The sequence below is a fragment of the Filicampus tigris genome, chromosome 17 (assembly GCF_054856515.1).
Source record: "Filicampus tigris isolate MCC_2025a chromosome 17, RoL_Ftig_1.0, whole genome shotgun sequence".
Lineage (NCBI taxonomy): Eukaryota > Metazoa > Chordata > Actinopteri > Syngnathiformes > Syngnathidae > Filicampus > Filicampus tigris.
In genome coordinates, this window is record NC_141233.1 from 17,267,298 (window position 1) to 17,292,657 (window position 25,360).

A 25,360-nucleotide genomic window follows, 5' to 3' on the forward strand; every position below is an offset into this window, starting at 1 on the left:
CTATTGATTTGACATTTTATTTAGATTGACTGTTTACCAAGCGAAAAATATTTCTCAATTTTGTTCCAATGTTCCATATTCACACAAAATATATTGGATTTTATTACCTTTGGGGAAAATCAGTGATTAAAGCAAAAAACGAAATTTAAGGTAAAAGAATTTAAATCTTCGCCCATACTCACAAATTAAGGTGGCATGTCATACAATTCTGAATTGGATGTGAAATTTTGCCACCCTATTATTAGTTTCATTTAGAAAATTCTACATAGCTCACATTTACAACACGATCCATTACGATAACGTTCTATGTGAAAAACATTTCAGACATCAATGAATGTTTCCAGGAGGCACATCTTTATACAAATTTGCCCCAAAAAATCGATTTGACTTTATGAAACTTTGTGAAGTCCGTTTGGTTGGTTATCAGCAATCAGATAGAGAAATATATATATATACACACACACACACACCCCCCCCCACACACACACACACCGGTATACTTTATCCCAAAAAATTGGCAGGAAAAAAACCCACACAACACTTTTAGTTTGAACAGCAATCATGGATGATATTGACATATCATATTTCTTTTCACAATCAGCAAACGTTTCAAGTACGCTACCAACACTGACAGCAATCACCTCAACGTCGCCAATTGTTAGCAACTTCTCGTTATTTGATTGTCATTCTCACATTTTCTGATGGCGACAGTTTCAACATCATTTTCACATTTTAAATTAATTAGAAGCATCACTGTACTTGATATAGTCCGACAACGAGCAATGTCCTTAAACCTGATGAATTGTAGCATCTCGGAGATAACAAAGAGCCCTTAGGGAGGGAATTAAGGGCTGGCGGCCATAAATCCAAGATCACCAATTAGCCGTTATTACTCATGATAGCGTGATATCCCAGCGTTTGCGGGGTGAAGGTCTTACATGCATAAATTAAAGTTCACATCAAAAAAAAAAAAGGAAATTAAAACAAAAACAATGAAGGCGATCTCGCCTGGTCCAATCGATGCTCGGACGGATATCACGGCGGAAAGCATCCCGCTCAGCATCTCGTTAAGCCGCAAAGATGCCGGCCGAATGCTAATGAGGGAGCCTTGACGACCTACGACGCGGCGACGCTTCCCTGCAAAGTCAGCGCCGCTGGCATGTGGGCCCCATCTGGAGACATGGCAGCCGTCCTCGCCGCCCAGAAGCCACCAGCAAAAGTGCCAAACAGCAGCTGGAGCTGGCGCTTCTTGGCGTTAACGTCCGATCACACAGCGGTCACCCGTTAGTAGCGCGCCGGCCTAATGGGAAATTACAGCCGTGACTGGCTATGGAAATAAGGCTTTGATTTTGCCATTAGCCAGGCGCCCCGTTTGGATATATGTGTTGCATTAGCTCGGGGGGGGGGGGGAACAGCAGCAGATGAAACAGATGATGTAAACCACCTGTCCAGCATTTGATGAGGGACATCAGCCTTGCCGTCCGATGATAACCTAGCAAGTGCTTACTTGGTGACCATTTTGACTTTGAAACAGGATCGGAGTCTCCGGTTTACAGCGTTAGGGCAGCGGTCAGGTGATGGGCTTTGGGATTGGGCGAGGGCTTTGGGATTAGGGTTACAATTTGGGGAATGTTGGTCAAAACTCAAGGCCGGCGAGGAAATTTGTACCAAATTTGGCAATTATTTTCAATTTTAACACATACTACAAACAATTATTTTCACCAATATCATTCTTAACACAGATTGAACAACTAAAGTCAAACAATTTGTGGTTGTCACTATTTTACATGAATTCCGATTTCAAGTGCGCATTGTTTTGAAAAATATATCTTGTCAAAATTCAATGCAGGGCCGATTTCTGTAAGATTCTATTACCATCAAAAATAAGTTTGTCGCCCCTAGTTTGGGGTATTATTTTAGGGCCAGCGTTGGGCTTAGGGTTAGGTCACTAAATCAGCAAAGACTCATAGTGAGTTGTGTGAAATCGATGAGGTCATTTTTGGTGCAGTCTTGCGCGTGGAGTTTAGCTTTACTTTCCATCGAGGGCAATTAGCATGTACAGTGCAAACTGGAGTTTGACTACTAATCTAAAAATCGTACAGCATAACTTCACAGTGACAATGCTTTGCCCCTCTATGAAACAAACATATATACACACACATATATATATATTTTGCTACATCAAGAAACTGATAGCATGGTGATCAATCGTACAAAACTGAGATGCCTCGGCCCAGTTGGCTGACTCGACATAATAAGTCAAGCGCCCTGGTAAACGTCGCTGTCAGAAATAAAAAGTGCCTAAATGGAAAAACAATATTTCATCGTCCTGCTTTGACGAGATGGACGCCGCCCACCGGGGAACAGACAGATGGTCCAACGGCCACAACTCCCCGGGCAAATATTTTGCTAACCGTGTTTATCAGACACTGAAAACGTGCACGCACTCTGTACTGAAAAATAAACAAACAAAATTATCAACAAAAAAACTTGGGGAAGGTAATATTTTTTTTCGGGGGGAGCTACTTGAAAATATGATAGCTTTGAGACCCACCCAAAGGGATTTGTGATTGACTGTAGACCAGCGTTTCTCAACCATTATGGAGCCAAGGCACATATTTTACATGGGGAAAAAATCTCACGGCACACCATTTGGCAAAACGCTTCACAAAAAGTGGCTATACAGGGTCATTATGTACCTTCTGTCATCTCGTGGAGGAACATTTTATTGTTTTGCCTATTACTATATGCGGTTGGCATGAATAAATGAACGAAACAGGGTTTTTTTTTTTTAACTAGAAAATATATATATATTTTTTTCAAAATAATTGACATTGCATAATTTCCCGAGGCAGACCTGCTGATCTCTCACGCACACTAATGTGCCACAGCACATTGGTTGAGAATCACTGCAGACAACAAGAGGAACAACAAAGAACTAATTGAAGCTGTCAATTGACTTCAAATTGTTGCCTTGGCACCAAGATGCCGTGTGTTCATTGTGCAAAAAAAAAAAAAATCTGCAAAATAAAACACCAATCTGCCAATATCGGCCATTTAAAGCGGCCGGCCGAATCATCGGTCGGGCCCTACGTACCACCACTGGTGTTGATCAAAATAACAAAGTGGATTAAATCTGCGATGACACCATTGGCCCCGGTGCCACCCGCGCACCACTCCGGCTTGACAAATACGCGAGCGGCATCTGGGGAATCGGTAAGTGGAGCGGCGGCGGCCTTTTAATCCTCAGGAAAGCGCGGCAGTCGCCATGAGTTCACTTGGTCGTCGCACCCAGAGAAAACGTTCATCATTGCGCCGATGAACCTTGCGCTCCCCGTTTGCTCCTTTGATTTCCCTAAGGGGACGCGGTGAGAAAGGGTAGGGGGGGGGGCACGGCGGTCTTGTTTGAGCAAGTCGGACCTCCCATCATTCATTCCGGATAGCGCTCTCTTGTCTCTGACTGCTGTCAAATCCCCCGCAAATCTTCGCACGACAGCGAGGCGAGGCTCAGCTGGATTAAAAAAAGAGCAAATTTTGATGAGTAAAGCCACAATACATGTCAGGGACTGATCACGCACGGGAGGAGCGCCTATAACACGTCTATTGTAGGCCGCGGATGGGGAAAAAAAGATGTTTTTTCACTGAGCTAAGCCTCGATGGATCGTCTTAAAAGGGGACATCCTATGGCAAATTGACTTTTTAATTGCTTGGATACCAATAGTTGGCTCTCTGGAGTGTACGCACACCCTTCAAGTGTGAAATTAAACAACCAAGTCAAGCTTTTTTGAATGCAGCTGCGGGTGAGCGTCTCCTGCTCCGACTGCAGCCGGGAGGGAGTCTCGGAGTCACCAAAAATTGTTCAATTACAGCACAAAACACTTTCAGGAAAAAAGAAAAAAAAAAAAATCATCTCCCATCAGGGGAATGATGTTTGCAGTTATAGGGGAGAAAGTCTGCTCTGACTTCATCTGGAGGGGGTTGTCCGAATCACCAAAAAGTCTCCAAGAAGACTACGTAACGACATTCACGCGCACAACTGGTAACACCGTCAAGCACTTGCTTTTGAGACTTGGCGTGAGCACGCCCCGCAGTACGTGGCAGTGGCCCATTTGCATGAGACGGGACTGCTCCCTCAAAACAGGCTGTCATTTGCCATTCAGCTCCTTTTTAGCAAAGCAAAGGCGTGACAATATAGACTGCTGGATTAGCATCTCACACTAGCCGCTAGTTAGCCGTCAACTCGCGATCTCAAATTCCAGCGCGTCCGACAGCTTCCCCGACGGCGGCACAGTTCACAGGAGGTAGTCGGGCTGTTAACAGACTAGCCAACTAACGCTTTGGTGCTCATTAATTAGCAGGCCCCAGAAAGCACAGCGGGGGGCACGCATGCCCCGCGACACGAGACCACCAGCGGTGCAAACACAGCATAATGCCGATCGACATAATGACAACAGCGGGTGTCTACAGTAGTCTTTCATATTTGACACCCTCCAGCGTACGCGGAAGGTCCCGGATAATGACTCGAGCGACAAAGCGAAATGAGCTTGTGTTAGCAGGATGACGCGGCAGGAGTGCTCATGATCACATATTTACTTTCCTATTACAGCTTCTAGTCGTTAGCAGAGCAAACTGGCGGAAATTTGCCGCAAAATTATCATATTCAAGCAGAAACACAAACATTTCATTTCAATCGATCAAGCGCTTCAAAATGGAGACAGGAGATCTGTTTGGAGTCATTTACTGTATTTTCTACGGCTTGAACAACACAGACGAAGAATAATCAGCAATCAACAGCATGCATTTAGCATGTACACAACCACAAAGCCATGTCACATGAACGACTATTTCAACAAACAAACCGCCTTCACATGAGGAGGCCTATTGGTACTAGCCTAAAATAACATGCTCGCACAAACTGATGTGACGTCACACATGGAGTGTTTTGGAATTTTTCTTACGACAAAACTCAGTTTTTCCGCGGATAACAGAGGATAGGTTGAAAAAAATAGACACAAATAGGCAAATTGGCAAATGTAGAATCACAAAAATGCTGAGGTTCACGGTACGTCCAATGTTTTCAAACATGGACTGCCAGTGTTTTTTGCCCAGGTTGGGGGGCTGCGGGGGGGGGGGGGGGGTCTCCCGCCTTTCTGCCTCGAGCTTGTTCGGCTTCAAGCGACCAGCTGAGCGTGAAATCACATTCACAGGAACATTGCTTTTTTTTTTAACAGTAATGCCAAGGAGATGCACACGCCACAAAACAAAGTGAAGAACTAGTTGAACTCAAGTGGAAGATGGCGCCGCTCGAGTGAGCAGTCCGTATGGACGACAGATATGAACAAACGCGCTAACCTCCACACTTTTCTTGCTAATCTATCGTGACTTGGAAAAGCCAAGCTCCCTGTGTTAGCGACATTGCTGGATAAAGAGTCTCTTACAGGAAAAAAAACAAACCAAAAAACGCTAACCTCTTTAACAGTATATTTGTGCAAAGGCAAGCCAGCCCGATGATCAATTTATAGACTAATTGCTATTTTCAACCTTTGTTAATTTTATACAGCACAAAAGACTAGTACCTTCTTCCACAGAAATTAATTTCGAGAAGTCATGTTTTTTTTATTTTTATTATGTGCTGCTACAATCAACCACTGACAGAAATCTTGATCAATTATTCAAGTAACTGCTACTTTTATCATTTTGACAAAGCAAAAAATACATCTTTGCGGGTCAGTTAATTCAAGAATGTGATTTTTTTAAATTAATCAATTATTATTAATAATAATAGCTACCTGTAAAATGGAGGTATGTCACAGCTCAGCACTGTCATTTTTGCCCTTGCTGCTGCAAACTGAGTGCAAAAAAAAAAAACAGTTTAAAAAAATGTAAATGAAAGCGAGCAAAGGGGGGTGGGGGGGGGGGAGTGAAGTGAAGAGAACATTTGCGGCGTTGCTCACGCTCCTGCAGACTGTCCCTTCACCCGCAATCATCGGCATGAAAGATGCATGATGTACGAGCATATGCCGCGACAAGCGCCCCCCCCTGAGGCCAATCAGACACAATTTGGAAATGCGATGTGCGTGCCACAGACGGGCCGGGGAAACGTCAGATGGGGTCGATTCTTACCCAACCTCAATCTCGGCCGTGGTATGCTTTGCCCTCGTAGTCATCACGCGGAAGGAGACAGTTCCCGGGAGGGCGCTCTAACTTTGATTTATTAAAAGGCGCGCCTTTGGCACGGCGACGCCATGTTTCATCGGGGGTATTTATAGGCGGCCGGATGACGTCGCTTCCCGCCGCCTACTCCATTGCTGGCCGTTCGCTGCTTTACATTCAAGTCAGCTCGGGCCTTCAAATATAATGGACATTTTTGTTTGTCACAAAAATCTCATTTCCTATTATTAGTCTTTTTTTTTTGCCCCCCTTGGCTTATAGAAAATGCAAATGACGATGACATTGTCAAAAAGGGTCATTCTCCTTCTGGGATTTTCTCTTTGTAAAAGGATGGAAAATGTCAATTTACAGTCAATTTCGTTGGGAAGTTAAGCTCTGGAATTTTGGAAACAGCAAAGGAGAGCATTTTACTAAAGCCGACGGGTCCGGCATCCGTCCTAAAGCCGACGGGTCCGGCATCCGTCCTAAGCCGGCGGGTCCGGCATCCGTCAGCGCTCTGGTTACCTGTCTGTCATTCGTCAGTACGTCAATTTTAAGACAAACTCAATTGTCATGGTCACCTTCCGTCAGAAGTCCGTCAGTCGTCGCCAAGATGCCACAAGATTGCGCAAAAGCAACTTCTTTATTAGACATGGCTTTGGCCTCAGGGCAAAGGTACATTTCCACAAATAAATAAATGAGAAGAAGAATTAAGTCTAGTTCACCCCCAAAAAGTGAAATTTGTGAATAGGCTAATTAGCAAATGCTGAACTGTATTTCCTAATCCTTAAATTTGCACGGAAATTAACCAGACATTTTTCACATTTTCCGCCCCACCCAGCGATGGCTCATTTGACAAAACGCCACCGGCATCATATCAGAGTTTTGGCGCGGACATCTGGTGTGAATGACTAATTATGGCAGTGAGGGCCCCCCCATCATCGGTCAGTGATATTAGCCCACACTTTGGCAGCCGTTCTGGACCGGGGGAGTGGGTGCAACAGATGATGGAGTGTTTTGACATGCGCTCTCATGCTACACGGAAATTGGCGCCGTGTTTCCCGCATATTTAATAACGTCTTTTGGAACAGCAAAGTGATTAAATCAGGGAATACTTTGGAGACGCTCTTTGTATTGACTGCCCTACGGAGCGCCTCAGGCCGTCTCGCTACCTCATCGGTGGGAAAGGGCTTTTTTGGAGGGATGACGATTTCATTCAAATATTTTGACTGTTGCAAATCTTAACAGTAACGATCTGTTGAGTATGAAAAAAATAGATGGTGAAGACTTCATTTCGTGTCCTATACCGGACCATTGCAACACCAAAAACAAGGCAAACCGTTTTGGCTCCTGCCAAATGTTGATATATTTAGCCAACTCTTTTTCGGGGGGCGACATGCAAGCTTGGCAAGTGGCAAAAACTTTGTCGGTGTTTGTAGTGGGTGGCAACGGACCGCAAAGGACCTTAGCGATAATTTATATGCAAATAAACCCGCCTTTGTGTTTCATCTCGAGCCTTTTGGAAAACAGTTAACCTTATTCCTTGCAAGCTCGGTCCAATGCAAAAACAGATTTTCGGAATTAGACTAATGACGTTGACGATGAAATGCGGGAAAAGCCCCGCACCCGCACCACCAGCAAAGCACCCCAACGCGTATCCCCAGAGATCGCCATGACTAATTCATCATTATGAGCTTTTTCACGCTCAGCTCTCAAAAGCGGCGTGATCACCGGCTACAAAGGAATGTGGAACAATTTCATCGCCGGCCCAAATGAGTCGGGATTTAAGCAATCTGATTTCCATTCGTGCGGGATTTTCTGTCATTTTTGTATGGTTGAAATAAAAAAAACAGCTAAACGTCTGAGAAAAGAGCCAATCAGGGTCCAGACCGCTGGAATATAGTCCAACTAGAAAACAAAGTATCTACCTAAATAGGGCTAGCGAAGAAACGCACAGACAATTTGCGAGATAATTCGCCATTTATTTGATAGAACCATTTTCAGTCTCAACTATAACATGGCCATGGAAACAGGAGCTCAGAACATTCAGAGAGATTCTATTCAAAACCCACACTGAATTTTCAGTGTCACGAAAATATCAGAAAATGTTGCGACACAAAAGTCTTCCTCTTCATGCCATCACTCGAATGGGTTTTGGTCAGATTTCACACAAAAAGTGACACACCAAAATTTGTACCGGACGCATGGATTAAAAAAATAATAATAATCATCTTTAAATTGCTGACCTATCAGTCAAAATGAACACTGGCCCGGCAACAGAAGTTCAGAACGGGTTTATTTTTCTCTTTTGTGAAATTTCCACTTCAAGTCATCTTGAGTGCGTGGACGCCGGTGCACTAATTCAGGCAATTTGACAAGGCACTTGGTCCCGTTTGTGCAGTTTGTCGCCTTTCACATCAGAACGGGAGTGAGGGAATGTTTTTATCGCCGCGCAACGGCACACGGCTCCCCCGTAAAACGGAATTTTACTGTTGCATGCGCGACGTTAATAACCTCTTCTGTGTATTAAAAGCGAGGCGAGGCTAGCTAAGGTCACCTCGGCAGCTAAAGTAGGATGGCAAATATGTCAAGTAGTTCGTTTTTGTTGTCAAATAAAGCATTTTCAATTGCACTGTTTGGAATTAATTTAAGAATGATTTGTTAGCCAATTATTTCATAAAATAAAGGAAACGGTTAGGCATGCCCAATTGGATCATGAAATAACTTAACTTCATAAATGTTTAAAAACAAAATTCCAAAAGATTAAATGCCAGTGTATTGTACTTAATACAGAACTGAACTGTACTTTCAAGGAAAAAAAAAAAAAAGTTTGAACCACTGTAACAATACGCGCAGTTTGAACACGGAATTCACCGATTGTAACCGTACGACCGGAGGTAGCCGGCCGGCGTAGCGCACTTTGAGAATCCCTGGCCGAAATCAATCCTTCTTGAAAGAATAGCAACTTTATGCAAATTTCAGCGCTGGACTTCTTTCCCCGCAATTAATCACGCTCCCACAGAACGCGGCACGGCGCTCCTCGAAAGGAGAAATAAGACTTCCCTCTCCCAAGGCAGAAAAGCAACTCTAATCTATCCGCGGGAGCTTGATAGGGTTTTAATCAATTGCCATGACTCTGTGATTACTTGGCCGGAAGCTGAGATTTGCGCTCTCCAAAACAAATGTTCCCATCTGCGCGGCGGCCTTCTCTAACAAACACTCGGCTGGAGCCGGTTCAGGGCGCTCGGCGGCCCTTTGGAGGTCACGCCGCTGTGCAAATATGTAAACTTGTCAATTATGGCGAGAATATCTGGAGGCCAAAGCGTGCGCGAGTAATGAACCTCGAGACGTGCAATTTGGGTTGGTGCGAGGGAGGCAATTTGGGGCTTTTTATACATTCAGAAAGTCGACTGATAACGATTCCAACTAAGTCGGAGACGATGGCAACTGCTGCGTAAGCTGCAATTAGTCATTTTGCCCACACATGATGCTCCACTGTTTGTGTTCAAACATCCACCAGGGGTTCCAACACAGCCACGCAGAGGCTATTTGTTAGCCCGTCTATGACATTTCCCATAGTGTTAGCATTAAGCTAGCAGACTTCAAAGCAACGTGTTTTTTTTAATAACGCAACGTGTAATTCTCTTTGCTTTATGTTTGGCAGTAAAACTTCAACTGCGAGTGGCAATAAAGAGCTCAAAGCCTCGTTTTGGATGAATTGTTTACTATCTGCCTAACTGCCGCTTGTTGTGAAGTAAGTCGAGCTGAGTTCACTGCCGCCACACGGCGCTCGTTTCTCACGAGACCAGGCACAGGAACGTTTTGGGTAAGCGAGGCAAGGGGAAGGTTCAGCGTTGCGGTTTAGGCCAGAGTTAGGTTCGGAGTTTGACTAATGTTTAAGTTGAGGGTTTAGGGTAACCCTAACCCTAAGGGCCGGGGCTGGGGGGGGGTCGTTTGTCTTAGGGCTTTTAATGCACTCCAAAAACAGCAGGGTCAAAAATAACCCAAAATGGATCAAAAGAGGGCAATCCAACTTTTGGAGTTCTTTAACCCGTTTTGGTCACATGAAAAACCCATAAAACAACCCAATTTGGGGGATTGTTTTGTGGGATATTCATTTGACCCAACCTTTTGGGTCAAACAAATAATCCAGAAAGTTGGGTCAGTCCTTTTTAGACCCCGTTTGGGTCCTTTTTTTTACCCAACCGTGTATTCAGCATCGACTGTTAAATCCAGCACATGCGTATTCCAAGTCATGATGCTGTATATTACGTAGTCAAAAGACGTGCGGGCAAAAGACGACATAGAAAAGCTAGCAGCAAGTTCAATCCCGTTTCAGAGGCCGGTGTTAGAAAAGATGACAAATGTCAGGTGGATAGGCTATTACAACACACCGGGATCCCTTTTCTCTCAAAGCCAATGCAGCCCAATAAAAAGTATCGATTCAAATGGGCTCCGGGGGAAGAGAAAGGACATTTTCATAGACCGCGCAACCACGGGTAAAAACGTACCTGCGAGCCAAGTCGGCCCAGAAAATTGTACTCGTATTACAGCAGAACAAGCGGCCCCAATAATATTTACAAACCTGCCTGTAGGCGTTTTATGAAGCACCTGCATTCTCCGGCACTGCGAACAAAAAGCCTTCAAAACGGTCTGGCAGATTGTGATTGGGGGGGGGGGATTTCATTAATTAGCATTAATGATTTCAAGATGAATTTCCGTTTGACACAGTTTGGATGCTATCCTGAAATCAATGGACTGCTGGCAGGAGCAGGATGTACCAGAAAGAAAAAAAAATTGGGGGTCACTTTTGTCATTTTGCATCTATTATGCCTAATGACTTTTTTTTTCCCAAAGCTTCCGAGTGGCCAAACCGACCGCAGTGTTCCAGGGTTGCTGCGGCATCAAGTCAACAGCATTTTTTATGCGGACCCTCAAGTGTGGCCGCGGGACTGTTTTGATCCCACAGAATATTTGTTTGAAAAAAAACAACCGTGGACAAGTGAGGACACGGCCTCGGAGACTGTGCCCCATTCCAGGCATAATTCTAAAAAAATAAAAAATAAAGAACAACAACACCGCAGGGGGCGTATTAGCATGCAACGCATTGTGCAGGATAACGTAATAATAAGTGGGATGGAGACAGGAGAATAGCTGAGTGTGCACTTTTTTTGTGTAGAAAACCTGCTTGTAAATTTAAGGAGAGGTCCCTATGCCACCGCGTGTATCGGGTAAGTAGGTTTAGGGTCGGGCTTTGCTTGCAATGTTACCTTCCAAGTGCAGATACGTTCTTATTTGTTGGATGCTATGGATTTATTAAGTCCAATTTATGTTGATTCAAGTGCTAGCTAACGTTGCCTTGATTTGTTCAAATATTTTGCTGCTCAAGTAGAATAAAGCTGGCGTGTGAACAAAAAGCTATTCTGAGTTGAATTGTAGCCAATCATTGGGAATGTGAACAACACTCAATTTCCATGCGGTGTCATTTCCCATCACGCTTTTCTGCGAGGCTTTGAAAAAGTTCCCGATTGTCGGCAGCACAAGAAAGACTCTTTGAATTAAACATGACGAGACCAGAAGGAAAAAAAACAAAAGACGGCTGGGTGCCTGCCTGCTTTTGTCATTTTGTACAGAACACGCTCACTGGAAGTTGGGCGAGTCGGGCGCAGTCGATTTTTTGGGTGGCCTAATTTGTGAGGCTTTTGTTCCCGCGTGTGGAAATCAATAGGAGCAAGACTTGAAATGTAATTTCAGGGAATGGGCACACTCGAGGCCGCATAACTTATCGGGTTCCCTTTTGGCGGCCACATGGACCAAATGTAAAAATTAGAAAGCAACCAGGAGTGGCGTCGTTGATTCAAATCTCAACTAAGACGTGAGCGCCAGCCAATGTTCACGACAAAAAAGAAAGCGAAAGCCGCGTGTCGTGATTTCCACTTGCCGCCGTGCGACAGAGCAAAGTGCATTCGTGGGTGGGTACAGAAAATGGGCCTAAAATGGAGTGGGTTGTCACTCAAAATGTCAGCAAAGCGCTACATTTTGTCATGTTTCAGGAAGGCTCGAGAAAAGCTTGATGACAGCAGGTTAACAGGTGTGTCAAACTCGCCACACAAAAGGCCACTTTCAGTCCTTTTAGACACAATGGATGAAATTCGCAAATGGTGCGCGATTGGGGGTCATCAGGACCAATTCCCTTGTGGGGTTCTTCAAAATGGCTGATTTCAAACCAAAATGGCCAACTTTCTGCTCCATTGTTTTTCATGCGTGCCGTTATGAGAGACATGTCCACCCAATTTTGTATCGATCAGCAAAACGGGCTCTTTTTTGTTTTTTTTTGTTTCCCAGGGTGCGCTACTGTGTGGCTCTTAGGGGTTCATGTTCAGATAAATACAAATCAAGACCAATTTTTTTTTCCCTTTGCGGAGCAGTTTTGCAAATCAAGACTTCATTTGAGGAGCAACTTTCTAATTTTGTGGAGCATTTTTTTTGCATGTTATTCCCAAGGACCTGAAGCAAGGGTCTTAGCCAATAAAAATATGACAATATAACAAATGAACAATTGGTTGTCTTTTTTATAAAATCAACAGTTTTTATTAAGTGGGACACTCGAACTAAAATTCACTCCACTAAAAGAATCTGTAGTGATTCATGTTTTTTTTTTTTGTGATGGCTTAAGCCAGATTTGGCACACCCCCTTTTGGTGCGCAGCTTGATTCCACCCCATTTCAGCCTGTCCAGGTCAAAGCGGGCAGTCAAGCATCGTACTACGTATTGTTTGCAGGCTTGGTTTGTCGTCAGCTAGTGTCTGAAACGGTGATTAATCGCCACCAAATTTGTAAGATGCGTCTGAAAAAACGCTTGTTTTCTCTGCTTACTTGTCAGAAACTGGTGTTTTTGGTGAAACCAACCCTGTTCTACTGCCGATTACTAAAGGGCAGAAAACGCTAGAAACTTTGTTTCTGGAGAAAGACGAGAGTCTTCTTTCTTCTGGTAGGTTTGGTGTTTCTTTTGACACAAACGCTGTAAAATGGCAGGAAATTTGGGGGATTCTGCGAAATGACACCACCAAATCCAAGTTAGCTCAGTACAATTTTGTACAGTTTTAAGCGCAGTGTTAAAGTCAGAGTGGGTTGCAACAATAGTACACTGAGCACTGCTATGCTAATGTCTTTTAATGTCGGCCGCGATGTTCGTACTCCGGCGACGTTTGCGTGGTTTCGTGCCCGACGACTCCGACACTTTTAAAATGAACACCTCCGAGCGTAGCGACAATTTTGCAAATAGATATTTAATTATAGCTTTAGAGGCTTTCCCGATTGGAGATGCTTTGAGGTTTGTAAGCAGGCAGTGTTCTCGCGTCGCCTGCCTCATTATGCGAAAAAATACTTTACATCCGCCCACCCACTTCAGGCTGGCTTGAGGCGTTTGCTGATTTTTGCTGTTTTTATTCTATGGCGGTGGTGGGTAGTAGCCCGCAAGCCGGTAAAGACAAATGCATATCAAAGTACGCTAAATCTTTGCTATTAGACGTCCTCCAGATACGCAAGTCTACTTAAAGGAAGCATGCGTTATTTGTTGTTTTTTTGTTTTTTTAGTCTGTTTTGAGGGGGTGGTCATGTTACATAATCAAGAGGAGTTTAATATTGCATACATAGCTATTTTTTCCCTAAACTTGGTTGCACAATACTTGCATGTATTACATGTATTTTAAAGTGCAAATAAAAATGTTAAAAGGTGTCAAAAACGAACTGTATAAACACACATGTAATTTCATGAATTAGTGAGTTAATTTATTGAAAATAATGCACTTAAAAAAAATACATATTTTACAAAATGATGATTGTCAATCGGCTCATTGATTGTAAATTTTAAAAATACGAGTAAACTAAAGAATTTTACTGTCCTTTTTTTTAAATAACTGGTTAATTTGTCAATAACAGTCCAATAAAAAAAATAATTCAAAGTTAAGTTATAGAATTGCTCAATGAATTAAATTAAAGTCGCACACTAAAAAATTTCACATATACATTCAAAATGACGATCAAATAACTGCTTAATTGATTTATTGTATAGAAAATAAACAAAAAAATGAAGTTATTAAATAATTTGTAGTAAATAAAATAAACAGCTGATTTAACAACCATTTGTTTTACGATATTGATTAGTGTGGATGGATAGATGGATAATGTATGCATTTACATTCAAGCATGAGAATGAATACACTCCTCCTTTAAGGCAACTTAAGCACCACTTGTATTTTCCCTCGTGGCGGCAGCACTTCATCAGGAAATAACACGCACTGCATGCATGTGGCGCATGCAGCAGACACAAATTAAACGCCCTTAAATGGTTATGCGGAGCTTCACCCCGTGTATTTTGTTCATTTCATTCACATTTTTTTTGGGCCCGTTGCTTCTTTTTCGCAGAAAGCACCCCCCTCATTAGCATATGCGACAACCTCGCCAAAATAAGCCTCTTGTTCTTTTGATCCCGCGCAGGGTTTATGACGTTTGTTGTTGCACCTGTCACTTTTGTGTGTTCCCGTCGGCAAAGCATGTGCTTTTTTTTTAACTATATATTTAGCAAGCAAGCTATGGCTTCAGGCGAGAGACTTCTTTTTTTTTTTTTTCTTCTTCCCAGTGACATTGGCTGCCGGCATCAGATCATTTTACATGTGGCACAGGGGTTCACCGTGACATTTTTTCCACAATCTTTTTCTTAATTTTCAGCGACAAGGCTCACAACTGCAACCAATCCGTCGTCTTTCTCAGGACGGCAAAGCTAGCGTCTTCTGGAAAAAACAGGTGAAATGTTGTTGATACAAACCAGCTACCAAAAAAACTTTTTTGAATTAAGAAAAATAGCCCAGTATTGCAAGTACATGCGTGTGCTGACTTTAAGAGGCGTGAAAGACGACCGATTGGTTGCAGTTGTGAGCCTGAAAAATATTTTTTTATTACTGTTTATTAATCAATTCTTGTTCATTTGGTGCACATTGCTTGGGGGGGGTGCGTTGGGGTCGCAGGGCTCGGAAATTTGAAAGAATATCAACGCTCAGCACTAGTTTTGCTGTTGGGTGCAAATTTGGGAGGTCTATCACAAAAGGATGCAAGAAAAAGCGTTAAGGACCCAGGCCTGAAAGTCAGCCATTTTGGATTGAAGTGGCCGTCCTGGGCTAATTTCAGGGCTTGTACTTCAACCTCCAACCAGGGAATTCAATTTCTTAATTCCAAATGAGCCTCAATAGAAAGCAAACATTCCAGACGACTAAATTGCGAGGCTGCCCGTGTCCGTTCTTGATGTCTTCATGAACAAAATGTCAAGCGACGTCAACTCTGTTCAAATTTGTATTCCGCCCGGCATGCTTGGAGGAATTAAAAAAAGTGGCCACCTTCAGTTTAACCTTTTCCACACATGTGTACTGGGAGTGATAACTTATTTAACACGCTGATGTATGGGACTTGTCGTGACACGGCAACGGCGCAATTAGACATACGGCCATTAAATCAGCGTAACAGCCCCGAGAAAAAAAAAGGGGTGGGGGGGGGGGACAATGACAGAACTGCCCTTGAAGGGGCCACTCATAATAAAGAAAAGACAATTGCACGATTGTTCATATCAAAACAAAGCCTCGACGACTCGAGTCAAGAACAAACTGATTGTTAAGAATAAGTGCAGCTGGGTTTTTTTTTTTTTTCGCACTTACTCCTGAAAACATAGACGGTCCTTTTTCACTCATTAAGACATCAAAAAAGGCTTTTCAACCTCCGACGTAAAACGAATGTAAGCCGAGAGGGGTAAAACCATCCGCAGTTGAGATCTTGATTTAAGTGACTTGGATTCTGGTGTCTTATATGGTACAAAAAACAGGGAGAACGAAGCCCATCCTTGGGCCTATTTCAAAGAATTGTTTGATGATGACGGCTGCAAGGTCGCGTGCCAGGCTCAAAAGCACAAGCGTCTGTTAAGAAATTCCCCATCGAAGGTGAAAAAACACATACAGCCAGGATGCACAATAGTCTTCAGTTACCGTTAACAATTTTTGTTACTCAGTTCACAATGTGAGCAAAGCTATAGGAAGACAATTGTCGAGCCAACGCTAGCTAGCTAGCGCTAAAACGACAACATTTGACTGCTGATTTTGGGGGGTTCTTCTCAGTACGAGCACTATGTAAACTAAGTCATAAAAGAGGAAAGTATTTTGTGTGCAGAGACTTTTTTTGGTCATGTCAAGAGACCAAAAAGGATAAGGGGAGGCCAACCACCAAGAGGAGCGCCGTTTAGCTTGTGAAAGGATAGTCACGTGACAACGCGGTGGCAAATATTTTCACTATAGAGCGACTTGGAGTACTTTTCAGCGACGCATGAGCAGTCCGAGGCGACTGACAATGGAGTCGGCGGCCTTAGCGCTTGTGCGGTCTAAGGTGTTGAGCTAGCTCGTAATGTATCAGCGCAACAAAAATGTCAAACGTGAGCTCCCTACACCCGTTTCACTTACTGACAAGAAAGCAATGTAGATCATCCCAATGTAGATCATCCCAAAACGGCAACCATGGCAAAGACCTCCCAAAATGGTGGTCATTCCGAATGAATTTCCATGCTAATATTAAACTGGAGAGTTTTGGAAATATAACTGCAATCTCTGTAAAAACGGATGACAAATTGGGTGTAATTTAATGTAAAGATATCTCATTCAAGCATCCATAACAGGCATGGGGGAGTACCGATGCCAAGGTATCGGTATCAAGGAGACACTGGCCTTATTATTCGAAGGTATCGGGTACTCGTGGAGGTTGTCGATACCAGGCACTGAAACTTAAAGCGGAAGTCAACCCAAACATGATTTTTTGAAGAATACGTTCTATGCGAGCCCACTACTGGGTCTGCTGGGAACATATTCTTGAAAAAAATATGTTTGGATTGACTTTTGCTTTGAGGCAAAATAAATGTGTCATGAAATTGACATCAGCCAATCATTTGCGTCAGAAAGAAAGGTCTGTTCACAATTTGTTGTCATTATTTGCACGGTCGCTCTCCTTGCCCACATGCGAGGGCATTAAAGTACCTCAATTGCGCCATTTTCTTTTTCACAGCAGCAGTGTATTTAAAGCTCGCTTTTAGCACAACATTCTTTTTGCTAGTTAAGTTCCTCATTAGCAGCCGACCTTTGGCAAATTCTTGCTTTATCCACATTTATTCCCATGCATTCCAGTTAACTGCCATGGAACGTTTCCAACTTTGGAAATGCCCCTCATTTTGCGACCCGATTTGCGTTATCCCGCTTTATCGACCGTTCTTCCGCCGTGCTAATTAGCACTTGTATGCAACAAACTTTGAGGCGTGGAGCCCCGGAAGAAACTGGGAGGCCGTTGGACACACGCCAAAACCTTGACTCCGATTGTTCCTGACAGCGGCGGCGCGGTTGTCCAGGAAGGTGGCGCTAACAACGCTGACCACGATGGCCTGATCAGCATGTACGCGTGCGTGTGCGCGCGTGCGTGTGCGTGTGTGTAGGCAGCAAGACAGAGGGTTGAGGAGTGTTTTTTTTTTTTTTTTTTAGTGCGCACGTAGGCGTTTCTTTTATGCGGTAATGAAATTGAGGCAAGAAAATGAGTAAGACAGAGGGGCGATTGTGAAGCAATGCCTGAATGGGAGCACAGTGCGGCGCCGATACACAAAGCGCAAACTGCATTATGCAGCCAATTATACGGGGAGAGGCAACGAGGCAGGGGAGCCGCGGCGGCTCAGGTGCTACAACTGCAGTCAAGCCGTCAGTACAATTGCTGGCCCTCACGCCAACGACCAGAAAAGGCTGTAGTGCGCATGCCAGGCTGGGCGCTGGCGATGGGACTTGGTCAAGAAACGCTACAAGCGGGTGCAACATTTTGGGGCATACACAGGCAAGGTCGCAATGGGAGCACTTGCGCTTCAGTTGCAGCCAGGAAAAACCCTGCTGATATCATCTTGCATAGTGTCAGGAATGCTACAGTGTTGAAGTCCAATTACAGTTCCATTTGGAATTTGGGGGGTTCGCAAACTGCCGTTTCAAACGGTTTCCTCAAAAAGGCCGATCGACGTCGCAATTTGGGACAGTCTGTCGTGTAAAAAGACTCCGTCTGTGCCCGCCCCATCGCAGCATTCGCCCAACACACAACTACTTTACACCGCAAATGACATGAAGCTATTCTTTCTTAGTCGTGCTGTACGTGCAGTCCACAATCTATCGGTCCAAGTCTGGAGTCCATACCCAAGTCAACGGTGCGTCACTGCTCAGACTCTAAGTCAACAGGGTTTACCAAGGGATCGTGTCTCTCTGCTGACGTCCCTGTGCCAGAGTCTAGGTGTACAGTCATAGGACCGGGGTCAGTCAGATGCCTGGGCCACACTCCCAAGTCCAAAGTGGAGTATGTCCCCAAGTCACAGTCACGTCTTTGTGCTTGATTCCAAGTCCAGAGGGTTTGCCCAGAGATCGGGTCTTTCCGCTGGAGTCAAAGTCCCATCCCTGGGACAGAGTCAAAGAAATGTCTTTGCGCCCAAACTCAGTCTCCGTGTCTGAGTCCAAGTCTAGACTTTATTCTTATCTTAGGAATCGTGTCTTTCTGCTGCGTCAAAGTCCTACCTCTCCGCTGGAGTCCAAATACCCAGTCTTTGTACCACCGTCAACGGCCCATCCTTGTACCTCAGAGCCTCCAGGTGCACTGACGCGTTGTATCGGGGTGACTTCTCACAGCGGGGCAGGAGAAACGCGTGTCGAGCGGGAAATTTCACACCGCCTGCCCCCCAGCCCAAATGGCATTTTGCCACCTCTGACACTACCTCGGAAGGCTGAAAATCAGGTTGATTTAGTCTGAAATTTCACTATATATATATATACACACACACACACAGAAAAGCGGTGTGAAAAAAACCCAGAGAGACATTCACGGCAAACCGGCACCTTGACGGGAAGTGGCTGCAAGTGATAATAGACTTGAAAGGGCTGATAGACTTGAAATGAGTTAAAGGAGAGTAGCTTGCTGCTGCTCTGTATACAACGCTCATGTGGACGTTGATATGTCACGGTGGTGGCGGGGGCACCCACCTGCCCCGCCTCTGCAACCACCCCTGGCCCCCGAACAATCCACCAGCTAGGCGCAGCCGTTTTGGCCCCTTGTGCCGCCCTCCACCGACTTGACCGTTTTCCTTGACATTGTTCATGAGTACCTTATCAATTGCCCACTTGTGGGGCCTGTGTGGTGTCCCACAAGGGAGAGACATTCACCAAGAACCAAGAACTTTAAGGCAAGTAACGGAATAAAGTGATGACAGACTTGAGAGAAATGAGAGACTTGAAATGGGTCGAAGGAGAGTAGCTTGCTTTTGTGTGACGAGTAAATGAGACGCGACTTGCCTTCGTCTCTTCGTTTACCGCATATCCACAACTAAATACATGACGTATTATTATTATCAATAGTCGTAGTAGTATGAAAACCTGATGTGCAAGGAAACAAAACTCAGGGATGATTTGGAATTTCTGAGGTAAATAATTTGGAAAAAGTCTACTTTTTAAGCAAAACCGTCTGTGTCTATCTATACCTTGTACCCTCTTGACACCCATGTCCCCACGGTACATCTTGCCAGTAGCAATTTCAATTCCATTTCCATACCTAATCTCAAGACCTATACCCATCTTAATACCTCTTACCTAAACCTGCACCTGTCTTGATACCTTCTACCGAGTCCAACAACCTTGACACCCATGTCCGTACTGTCATTCAAGACCTTTTCTCTTCCTGCATTTCGACTCATCCTGAAAAGCCACACCATTTGTCTTCTCTGCCCCAGCACGAGGAAGGTTGTGGGGTTTTTTTTCATTTTACGCTTAAAGATCATCCACCGGTGTATGTGGGACGGACTACTCGGATTATCTCTTGTATAAGAGGGACCAAGACTCGGATAAATCAAAACAGGGATCTTGTTACAATGATACTGTTGTGACATAACACCGCCAGTGTTTTCATTTGTTTGTCCAGCGTATTCGTTTTGTATCATCGAATAGTTTGCCCACCGCCATGCAAAAAAAGTGTTTCAGCATATGCAATGTGTCCATCTCCCAGTGTGACCAATCAGAGCAGCAGCAGCTACCTCTGCAGTTGCACAAATTTGGCACTATCATTCCTCCACGCAACACAATTGTGATCCCCACTGGAAGGAAGTAGAAGGAGGGGGGGGGGGGGGTACCAATGGGGGGGCTACTCACCACATGAAAGCGCCTCCACCATCATGTAGATGAGGAGCGTCCGTGTGCACTCCCGTGCACCTGACATGGTAGAATTCCCAGCAGGTGGAATGTTTTAATCCCAGAATGAGTGGTTCTGCCTCTGATGGATCGATGGATCGACGGATGGATGGATGGAAGGATGGTTCCCTGACCGGGGGGCTTCACCAACCGGAGCCCCGCCGATGCGCGTCCTCTCCCGGCCAAAAGAGAGCGTTCGCGCCCCCCCTCTGGAAGTTCCGGAGCGACACCCCAAAAATCATAAATCACACAGAAAAGGTCGTCTTCCACGTTGAAAATTGATTCATTAAAGTAAAAGGGGTGAAATTGTAGTAAATAAGAAAATGTTAAAAAAATCAAATCAAAAAAATAGTTCCTTGAGGGTGAAGGGACACCGGGTGAATCCGCACCGCCGCGGCCGACTTGTCACTCACACTTCCCGGGTTTGTTCCGAGGGAGGACGCGAGACTGGAAGTGCATTTTTAGGGGAAAAGAAACCTGGTGGGTGGTCACGACCGACTCCGAGGTTCGGTGGCTCGCTCGGTGTGGCTCGTTGTCCAGTGGGGAAAAAAAGAACCGTGTAAAGTCCGGTGAGGTTTTTCTCCGCTTATTCCCGTTTTACTTTGGGGCCGTGGAGACGAGCGGCGCGGAGCATCGTCGCGGTCACCGGAGTCCCACCAACTCTCCTCAGTTCGTTCATGGAACGAGCGGTCTTTGGACTCATGTACGCTCGGACTGGTGGTCGTCTGGCCGGGCTTCTTTAACGGAGAGAAGGGGGGGGGGGGTCGCCGGTTCCGCCTCTTAAAGTGCTCTCAAAGTGAACGTGCTCACCTTACTGACAAGAAAACTGGCTTCGAGTCGTAAAGGCGGCCATGTTGTTGCACGACGGGTTTCCGGTTGGCGCTGTCAAAATAAAAAAGTGAGCAACCCGAGATTAGAGATTTTTTTTTTTTAAACTCTTTGTTTTGATATCTTTTACAAATACGGCGGTGTCGTCATTTACACCAAGATGGCACAAGATGGCGACATAGCAGTACTTTTGCTCAGTGGAGCTCCTCAAGTTAATGCAACATAGCTCCTTGACACAAAAATGATACAAAAAAAGTGTCAAAGTGATACTTTTATTGCGTTATAGGCGATTTTCACAATTACTGTTTTTATAATTAATGCAGTGATTTAAATGTGTTACTGTACTGTGTTATGGAAAATGAGCAAATTGTTAATTTTATTTCCAAGGACCCCCACATGATCCCAACGCAAAATGAACTACTACTATGTGTACTTCTAAGTGCTATTCATAAAAAAAATGTAAAAGAAGTAATTGATTTTTCAGGGGTTAAAAAGTAAAAAAGCTATCAATTTTCAATTCATTGTGAGGATATGCGGTTTGGATAAGGGAGGGGTGGATATTTTACAGAAAAAAATATGTTACGACACTGTTTGTTTGATTAGTGCGCTGGAGCCCATTTCTAAATATGTACTTTTTAAAATGACATGATTAATTTTTTCAAATTGTTTTGCATACCCATTGCTTTAGGGGGAAAAGCTCATTATTTAAATAAGTAATATCATAAATTTGATTATTATTATGAGCCCATTTTCCTCATAATTCCATTGAACTGTTTATTTGATGTCTAATGAACAATCATTAGTTCAGCTATTGGTCAGCTAATAAATTAGTAGAATTACACTATATCATTTCCAAATCATATTTTTATCTTTTTGTCTAATTCTTGGAATGTGTCCTCTTTTCATCAGTCTTTGGTTGAGCGTTTTGCTCTTATTTTATAACCCGGAAGCTGAGTTTCCGGAATTGTCCATATTAGGTACGGTGATCTTGAGGACGCCTCAGAGACCCCCTCCTCAAAAAAAAAAAAAGAAAAAAAAATTTAATCTCGAGAGTGGTGCGGACGAGACGAGCCAGCTAGTCTGGTTGTCCTTTATTGGCTGAACATGGTGAGACGTTATTGATGAACGGAGCGTTGATTTCATGGAGCCGTGCCACTAATGCTTTCATTAATGGATGCATTGCACTCCTCTACTACCAATGTTATTAGTTACTTTTTTCTTTGTACCTTTTTTTGACTTGGAGTCAAACGACTGCGATTAAAGAGGTTAACGGTGAGGCTAATGGCTATCCAGTTATTTTTACACTTGTAAATCACAAGTTAATTGCATCATAAAATGCCACTAAAACACGCAGTCAACTTTAATGACGGCGGGGCTGCTGTCAAGACTTGAGTCGGAATTTCATCCCGAAAATGTTCAGAATTTGCCAACATCCATGCAGTTTCAGTCACAGTGCAACAATTTTACAGCCCCAAAACGTCCGTATTCTCGAACTTTTGTTGAGCAAAAAATGTTTTACGTCGGTAAAAACAAACAAACAAACAAAAGATACCGATATCCCAAATTTTTATTGTTTTCAGATTTTTGGGGGCAACGCTGTATGAATTTTCTCCACGAAAAAGGGAACATTTGCAATTATGTTGAGAACAAAGATACAATAACTAACATATTACTCCTTTGAGAGGGGGGAGGGGCGTCGGTCAACAAAGTATGAATTTTCGCCGATATTTTTTACCGTTTATTCAACAAACAAAATACAATAAATAAACTGAATAGAAATCAACAGCCGCCAAAGAAATGTTCCCCTTGAAAGTGAAGCAAAAGTATCCCAGTCCATAGCAATGTAATGTTCTGTTTTCACGCTGTTTTAGTTTCGAGTCTTGAATACAAAACGTTGTCACATCTGAGAATTGACGTGTTGTGCACGACAAGGACAATGCGTCAGTGGCAGTGTCCCCGTAACTCACTCAGCTTTGTGACAGGGCTGCAGCATCACCCTGCCGCAGACAAAAACGCTCCATTGGTATTGTTATGATTATCATGATTAACACGCGCACAAGAAAAAAGGTTGCAAAAAGGTAGCTGGGGATGACATCACAGCAATGCCGATGGATAGTTTGCCAGCGTATCATGGACTTGCACCATGTTGCTAGACAAAAAACACGTTGACTGTACATCCTTACAGACTTTGCTGCTATTTAGAATTTTAAAATGTTAGATTTGATTGAATTGAATGCAAATAAAATAAAATTATATTCAATTAAATAAAATTACATCAGATTAACATTGGTCAAATTGAATTCAGATGGATGCAGCATTACAGATGTGAGCTGGTGAAATTGATTTCCGTAACCAATTAGTCATTTTACCTTCAAGGTGACACTGCGACTTCATTTAATCAAATAAATTACATTTCATCTTCTAATTAAGAAGAAAAGACAAACAAAAGATTTTGGGGGAAAAGATCAAAATGAATTCCCCTGAATTGAATTAGATATCTTTTTAATATAATCATTGTTTTTATACTGACAAGCTAATAGTGTATCCTCCAAGCCTCAGTCTTGAAGGCACATTCATCCGAATGAAACAAAGTTGAATTCAATTCTATTAACAGCTTCCTCGTCAGTGGGAGATGTTAAAAAGCATTTGCTTTTTGCATCTCTTCTTTTTTTCCCTCTTCTTCTCACTGGCATGCCGGGCTGCCCACAAGTCACGCAATTAACACGACGCTTAGTTGTTTAGCTTTTTAATTGTTTGCCGCTCGCTTGCCAAGCGACACCGTGCTTGCCTCATCAAAAATGGATAAAAAACATTTTTAAAAATCAATGCAGACAGCTGTCGAGCATCATTTGTTTTTCATTTGAGCATGAAGGAATTAACAGGCACTTCAGCACCAAAGGGGTTGTGCGTAATTACTACTGCTACTAAATGCCTTACCTGTAACAGTCGCTCTGTAATTTCCACGGTTAGAGTCCAGAACTAATTTCCTACACTTTCACTTATGAGCTGCGCCTTGAATAGACATCTCAAGAAAAAAAATGTCTCAATTTCTACTAATTGAAAAATGCCCTGCTCTTCATAAATGCCGGAGATTCTTGAGTATATAAAAATTGTTTTTTTAAAAAAGCCTAATTTATCATTAGTCACTTACACTTAAATTAAAGTACCACACCTCAAATACGATGACAACTAAATAACGAATGCCTTACCTCTAAGAGTCACTTGGTACTCTGCACTGTTTGAGTCCCAAACTAATCTTGTCCACGTTCACTTAAGAGCCGCGCCTTGAAATCAACACTCCGGGGGGGATTGTCCCAGGCAGATGCACCACACCTTGAATAGATACCACTTTTTCTCAGCACCGCAACACCAATGGCATTGTGCATTGTGCATCTTTCGTGAGCATTAAGCAAAACGAACTTTACCGAGGCAAGTCTATGTGGTCATCTCAATACACAGCATGTAATTATCTTTATTTTAAACAGCTTTGTCTTTTTTTGGGGGGGGGGGTGTTGGCTTATTGCCAAACTGCTGCATGATTTGTGAAGTCAATTGAGTTCACTGCCACTATTCAGCGGCAACAAAATAATAACCAGCTGAACGACGACTCGTATCTTGAAACACTAACTAAGTCAAGTCACTCTTATCTCAGGGCACCACTGTATTCGAAATGTTTGCCGTATGCAGATGACTAATAATATAAAAAATGCTCCAAAAATGTGTCATCGGGTGCTTTTGTGTGGAATTGTGCTGATAAGCACTAATGAAAGGTGTTCGGCGGCCATGCTAACAGGCAGGTATTTTACCTTCTCCTTTGATCCCGTGTCTTTCTGCAGCTGTTCATTTTGCACCACCTGTGTTCCCGCCCAATACACCGCTCCACAAAGAATTTCCCATAAGGCGCAGGTGTGCCTGTCGGGCGTCCCACCTGCAGATGCTCCTCACATTCTTTACCCCTCTTGGACCCCAAATCACCATTCCAAACATAATTACACAGAGCCCCAGCATATTCGCGGTTCGGTATTCGCAAATCACAATTTAAAAAAAATAAATGAATAACCTTATGCATTCGTTATTCGCTGAAAACCACATTTATTCGCCATA

General features: G+C 43.6%; 1 long non-coding RNA gene across 1 annotated transcript; it reads right to left on the minus strand.

Annotated features, from left to right (window-relative positions):
* Nucleotides 1–2,844: 2,844 nt before the first annotated feature.
* Nucleotides 2,845–25,253, minus strand: LOC147133807 (uncharacterized). The gene is made up of 4 exons (XR_015081892.1): nt 25,063–25,253; nt 24,466–24,589; nt 20,390–21,310; nt 2,845–3,511 (listed from the first exon to the last, which is right to left on the minus strand). It is a non-coding gene; the product is annotated as an uncharacterized LOC147133807 (long non-coding RNA).
* Between the last annotated feature and the right edge of the window lie 107 nt (nt 25,254–25,360).